Source organism: Carassius auratus, chromosome 9, assembly GCF_003368295.1.
Source record: "Carassius auratus strain Wakin chromosome 9, ASM336829v1, whole genome shotgun sequence".
NCBI lineage: Eukaryota > Metazoa > Chordata > Actinopteri > Cypriniformes > Cyprinidae > Carassius > Carassius auratus.
In genome coordinates this window covers 3,592,565-3,599,863 of record NC_039251.1, presented here as the reverse complement: position 1 = coordinate 3,599,863, position 7,299 = coordinate 3,592,565, and the positions used below count along the sequence as shown (strand labels likewise).

Below are 7,299 nucleotides of genomic sequence, written 5' to 3'. Positions count from 1 at the left end.
CATTTGGGACAAATCTAGAGCGACCGTAAAGTGAAAACAGATTACAATTCAGAAAACACAAAATAATTCAGCAAACAGTATAACGAGTCAGAAATACAAAACCATAGATTTAAATAATAAAGGCTAACTTACTAAATTATCTACCGATTTTCAAACTCTTTGGTTTGTTATAAATGTCAGAGATGTACTTATGACACTGAATACTTATAATTATAACCCTGGACTTCCATATGAAAATAATATTGAACAGAACAGATTGGTGCAATGAATATACACACGCACAAGGTATTTATGTTAAATTAATATATAGACTACTAAAACTCAGTGTACAGAATGGCAACATGAGATATATATATATATATATATATATATATATATACTTTTATAATACAAATATTACTATTATAATAAAATAATCTGAATTATTACGTTTATCTGAACTTCTTCAGGCTTGGGCCATTTACTAGGCTTTTCTCCTCTACATTGCACTGTGTCTACTTCAGAGATCACTGTTCCCAGATATTTTTGTGTACCATCAAATGCCTGATCTCTTTAGAAAGCTGAGACCCTGTAGTTTCTTATGAAACAATCAGAATAATTGTGTGAAGTACTGGCACAGAGTTATAGAGGCTAGAATATTGTTTTTTCTTTCTGCCGGACAACAAGCATCTCAACTGAACACATTTCAGCCTCTAGGTCACTTGATATGACTTTAGAAACACAACTGAGCTCAAGCACCAGCTCGTGTGAAGCTGTGTGCAAAAGCAGATCAATGTAGAATGAAATAGAAGTGACTTAGACCATTTATTTGCCAAGATATGCTCATGTGTTTTGTAAAATGCCCTATGGAAACTCCCCATAAGACTTTTGGTTACCTAAAGTGCACAGTGACAATAAAATACTTACTGTGTGACAAACTCTTGGTGTAGAAGAAGAATCCTGGTCTCCAATGAAAGAAAACACTCTGGAGTTTCTTGTAGACTATTAGGATTATATTTCAGGGGTTCTGATATAGAATGAATACACAAAATATAGAAGAATTACACAAAAGTCTCTATTTATAAACTATTATAAAAGTTATATTTATTTGCAAATAAAAATAGGTACAAGATTCCCCTTTACAAATATACATAAAGAAATGCTGCATGTTGAAATCCCCTCCCTGTAGAGAGAACTACACTACTGTGAAGGACAGAGATAAAAAGGGCTAATGCTCTTTGAAAAGGACGGTTTTATTGAGCTTCTGTCGCATGTTGTTGCTCTGGAAGGTAAGGTTAGTCATTTTAGCGATGTGGTGCAGAAACAAACACTAAAGTGACATTTAATCACATACTGATATATCAATCTTATACACCTTGAATTATTGTTGGTCGATGATACACAGACCCTTTGAAGAAGAGCTGGAAAGTTGTTTGGCACATTCTGCCCCGTTCTGTCAAAGTCCTCGCTCCAGAAGAAAAGAAACATTCTGTGATTGTGGAAACAAACTTGTGAAAAGCTTTGGGTCAACATCAATCTTGTAATACTATTATGTTATAGCCTCGCTGTTCCTGTGTAACAGGACCTGTATTGTACACACATCCACTGAGTAACTAACCATTATCCCAAATATAATCCTAATATTCTCATATCTTACAGGTGAAAGGTGATCCACGGGCTCTCGTTTTGAGACGACGGCGATTGGAGAATCTGTAGACTGGACAAAAGTCTGGCATCTTCTCCTGTAAAGACAGCAATAATTAATAGTTCCCACTCACATTAACTGTACTAAATTCCTTCTTTGTTTGTAAGGGCAGTCTTGTCAATGTGCGCGTGACGTAGTTGTGCATGTGCAGACTCTGTCAGAGCGGTTCCAGTTTACTTTCGGTTTCGTTTTCTCTGCCGCTATTTCAAAGAGTTGTATATGTGCGTGCATGAACCTAAGTTAATTTATCTTTCTTTATCAGTCTTGCAGATCATCTTTGGTGTATCAACAAAAGGATGTGCATGACCAGCGGTGCACTTGCTGCGACCTGAAAAGTTTAGATGTTTCTAATTTAATTTTCTAACGTTACCTGTTAGATTGTGTTTTATTTACGTCTACACCTAGATAGCCTTAAACGTACCCTTTACTAGAGCTGTAGTCAAGTCCGGCTTTGTCGAGTCCAAGTCAAGTCCAAGTCCAGGACTAGTCGAGACCGAGTCAAGACCGAGTCCAAAGAGGTTCGAGTCCAAGTCAAGTCCAAGTCCAAAAGTTTCGAGTCCAAGTCCAAGACCGAGTCCAAATGAGTGAAAAAAGGGTCCTATTCAAGACCACATACTTAACTACTGATAATGTTTGTGATGCGAGAGAAAGCATATCTCCTATTCTAAGAAAATCATTTTACATTATTATTTGTAATGATCAAAAAGCATGTGCAAAGTAACAACTCTGTAGGACAGGGGTCTCCAAACTACATCCTGGATGGCCAATGTCCTGAAAAGTTTAGCTCCAACTGGCCTTAAAACACCTGGAAGATTAGTGTGTCTAGTAAGAGCTTGATTAGGTTCAAGTGTGTATAATTAGGGTTAAAGCTAACAGGGGCGTTAAACAAGATCCTGGGCCCTATGCATAGGCAGTCCTGATGGGCCCCCATGCCCACCACCCATGAAAATATCCAGGTAAAATAAAATATATTTCAGATTCATACTTTTCAAGGTCCCTCTCTTCCTTTGGGGCCTTGCTAATGAGTACTGGTTTTACCCCCAGTCCGACCCTGGGAGCTAAACTTGGATAAACAAACAAAGTTTGGAACTGTAAAGTCAAATAATTTTTATGTACTTTATTTTTTGTTGACATTATATCTGTGGTCAAAAATGTATATGACTATGCCTAATTGGCACAGTGCACAGACACACGCAAAGCTCGGGATATGACAAATGCGCGCAGCGAGGCTAGAATGGATACGTTTGGCTCTACTGGGCATGCGCACATAAATACAGCAATTTTTGTCATACTGTGCTAGTGTTTGCATAGACTAGTCGAGCACTGTCACAATCGACTACTCCAGCATGTATTAACCATAATTCATACAAAGTGTTTGCAAGTACGACGTGAATTTTAGAATTACAATATTGCGTGGAGCTGTTACTATATGACCTTATCTATGTTGCATGTAAAAATAAAATAGGCCTATGTAATGTAATAATTAGGGTTGTGCCTGAAGCCGAATACCTTATTCGGAATGGCACGGATAATGGCTTAAAAAACGAATAACGGACAAGGAATAATTCTGCCTGAATACTCGGCTGAAGCTGAGAGAGTCTGGTGTTTGCTAGATAACAGGTGAGCCAGGGGATCAGCGCCAGAAGTGAATGAATGTAAACTTTGAGTGAAAAGAGAGCAAATCAAACACCGCATTGTTGTCGCCTCTCTGTGCATCTCTCAGAAATCAGAGCGTTGCAAGAGTAATTTTACCTATAATAATACATCATAGCTACACGTTATATTATTTTTATATATTTAAAAGGCAAATATTGAAAGCTTAGGCTACCATGATACGAATGAATGGAATAAGCACAGCGCGCTCACCAATCAAACAGCCGCGCTGCGCGTCTCAGTCTCTCAAAAACCAAACCAGTTCTCTCTCAAGAGTAGGCTAATAATCAGCTTCGATACGGATACATTGTCTACTTGTCCTACATGTTTGCATCTTTATGTTTTGCTGGTTTGCGCGGCACACACACATCTGTTTAGTGAAGTCGACTATACATTATAGACTCGCTCAAAGTGTTCTGCGTAATGAGAATGTGTGCATTGAATGGATTCAGTCGTGTTCAAATGATCACTAAACGTTTGTCATGACATCTTTCTGCTTGCATGATAAATATTATTTTAGAAATTAATAATTAATTCAGTTTAACACGACATACTTGTTCAGTGATAACTACGAAAAAATATATAAAAAGTCATAACAGTCTTATCAAGTAACTGTAGGCTACGATGTTGTATCCGAATGCAGATAGGAAAAATTTTGTGATTGTTACAGATACAAATACTGGCTGTTACATGAAAATGTAAATATGTAATGTCATATATAAAGTTTTTAAAATTTACATATTTAAATGTTGCATAAGGCTATACATTAATACGCGTTTATTGATAAAAAAAAGGCTATCTAGGTGTAGACGTAAATAAAACACAATCTAACAGGTAGAAAATTAAATTAGAAACATCTAAACTTTTCAGGTCGCAGTAAGTGCACCACTGGTCATGCACATCCTTTCCCGGAACAATACTGAAAGCTAAGGCAAGATGGAGAAACAGATGATCATAGTTGTACAAGGATAGCCATTTTTTAAATGAATCTATTAGCAGAGCTACTGCAAGTGATTTTAAGTGTTGGAATTCCATTTATTCTTTGCTGAAACTTCTGCGTCATCATGGAGAGCGGGTCATGGTTGCCCAGCAACAGCAGACGCCACTGGAGCGCGAGCGCAGATTACAGAGTGCTTTGGAAATAAGGAGAGCGGCGCGCCTAGCGTTTTCCACACAGTTTCAGTCGCGACATCATGCAAATGTGGTTTTGTTTTGAAGGAGACATTTTTTATTTTGTTTTTTTGCTGGACTCGGTCGAGACCAACTAGAAGACTTGGCGAGTCCAATGGCCAAGTCCGAGACAAGTCCGAGTGCAAATTCAACGAGTCCGAGACAAGTCCGAGACGACAGAAAAATGTCTCGAGTCCGGACTCGAGTCCAAGACCGGACTCGAGTACTACAGCCCTACCCTTTACAATAATGAAATACTAATTATTGTTGTACAGTATAGGGGTTGCAAGACTACTGATTTCTACTAGTCGATTTATTTTATAAAAAAAATGCTTGACTTACTTGATAAGACCGTTATGACTTTTTATATATTTTTTCGTGAACAAGTATGTCGTGTTAAACTAAAATAATTATTAATTTCAAAAATAATATTTATCATGCAAGCAGAGAGATGTCATGACAAACTTTTAGGGATCATTTGAACACGACTGAATCCATTCAATGCGCACATTTTCATTACGCAGAACACTTTATGCGAGTCTTAATGTTAATGAACTTCACTAAACAGATGTGTGTGTGCCGCGCAAACCAGCAAAAGGTAAAGATGCAAACATGTAGGACAAGTAGACAATGTATCCGTATCTAAGCTGATTATTAGCCTGCTCTTGAGAGAGAACTGATTTGTTTTTTTAGACTGAGATGCTCAATGCTGCGGTTTGATTGGTGAGCGCGCTGTGCTTATTCCATTGAATCATTGCCTTTTAAATATATACAAATACTATAACGTGCATGATGTATTATTATAGGTAAAATTACTCTTGCAACGATCTGATTTCTGAGAGATGCACAGAGAGGCGACAACAATGCGGTGTTTGATTTGCGCTCTTTTCACTCAAAGTTTACATTCATTCACTTCTGGCGCTGATGCCCTGGCTCACCTGTTATCTAGCAAACACCAGTCAGCTTCAGCCGAGTATTCAGGCAGAATTATTCCTTGTGCGTTATTCGTTTTTTAAGCCATTATCCGTGCCATTCCGAATAAGGTATTCGGCTTCAGGCACAACCCTAATTATTACATTACATATTTTATTTTTACATGCAACATAGATAAGGTCATATAGTAACAGCTCCACGCAATATTGTAATTCTAAAATTCACGTCGTAGTTGCAAACACTTTGTATGCATTAAGGGGCGGTCACACTACGTTCGAAATTATTACAGACGCCGCTGCGAATATGGCCAAGAGCAAGATATAACGGTTTCCCCTCAATTATCGCAACATGGATTAATCTGTGCTTGTACTGTGTCTTTTGCGACGGCGTCGAAAGCGTCTTATTATATTGCACTCTCTTTATCTCTCTCTCTATAAATATATACACACTAAACAATAAAAAAATAAAAAATAGAACGTGTCTGTTCCTGTTTCCATTGACACTGCGAACCATGCAGCTTCTTTTTTTATTATCTTTTAAATATGTATTATATAAAATAGGATGCTGCCCTACGGCTAAAATTAGCACTTCCTTCATTTTTTAAATTTCTGTACAGAGAGGTCATGCAGTGACCTATCTATCTTCTACTGGTCACACGACTTCACATGATGCGAATTCGCAGGTCAGAGTTCACCAAACTTGAACTTCCGAACGCAGCGAAATGCAAATTTTTCGCATTAGCCTGCGTTTCCGGTCTGACGCATTCGCATGCGTATGAATGGAAGTCAATGGAAACGAAAAGTGCAGTGTGACCGCCCCTTTATGGTTAGTGCATGCTGGAGTAGTTGATTGTTTCCGACAGCGCCGAGTAGTCTATGCAAGCACTAGTACAGTATGACAAAAATTTCGCTGTATTTATGTTCGCATGCCCAGAAGAGCCAAACGTATCCCTTCTAGCCTTGCTGCGCGCATTTGTCATATCATGAGCATTGCGTGTGTCTGTGCACTGTGCCAAGGCATCAGTCATATACATTTTTGACCACGGACATAATGTCAGCAAAAGCAGCATTATTAAGTAAATAAAATGAAAATAAAGTACATAAAAATTATTTGACCTTACAGCTTCAAACTCTGTTCTAGAGGGCCAGTGTCCTTTATATTTTAGCTCCCAGGGTCGGACTGGGGGTAAAGCCAGTACTCATTACCAGGGCACCAATGGAAGAAAGGGCCCTTGAAAAGTATGAATCTGAAATATATTTTATTTTACCTGGATATTTTCATGGGTGGGAGGCATGGGGGCCCATCAGGACTGCCTATGCATAGGGCCCGGGAGCTTTAACCCTAATTATACACACTTGAACCAGCTAATCAAGCTCTTACTAGACACACTAGAATATTCCAGATAGGTGTGTTAAGGCCAGTTGGAGCTAAACTTTTCAGGACACTGGCCATCCAGGATCTAGTTTGGAGACCCCTGTCCTACAGAGTTGATACTTTTGCACATGCTTTTTGATCATTACAAATAATAATGTAAAATTATTTTCTTAGAATAGGAGATATGCTGTCTCTCGCATCACATACATTATCAGTAGTTAAGTATGTGGTCTTGAAGAGGACCCTTTTTTTCTCTCATTTGGACTCGGTCTTGACTTGGACTCGAAACTTTTGGACTTGAACCTCTTTGGACTCGGTCTTGACTCGGTCTCGACTAGTCCTGGACTTGGACTTGACTTGGACTCGACAAAGCTTGACTTGACTACAGCTCTAGATTTATCTATGTGGGTGTCAACTGGGCATGGGCTCAGAGTGGGCACTTTGATCAGAGCCGGATTATCCATAAAGGCACTTGGGCCAGTGTC

At 38.6% G+C, this 7,299-nt stretch overlaps 1 long non-coding RNA gene across 1 annotated transcript; it reads right to left on the bottom strand.

Moving 5' to 3' along the window:
* Positions 1-1,056: 1,056 nt before the first annotated feature.
* Positions 1,057-1,949, bottom strand: LOC113109264 (uncharacterized). Its single transcript, XR_003292919.1, has 3 exons — positions 1,637-1,949; positions 1,355-1,468; positions 1,057-1,261 (listed from the first exon to the last, which is right to left on the bottom strand). It is a non-coding gene; the product is annotated as an uncharacterized LOC113109264 (long non-coding RNA).
* Positions 1,950-7,299: the final 5,350 nt, after the last annotated feature.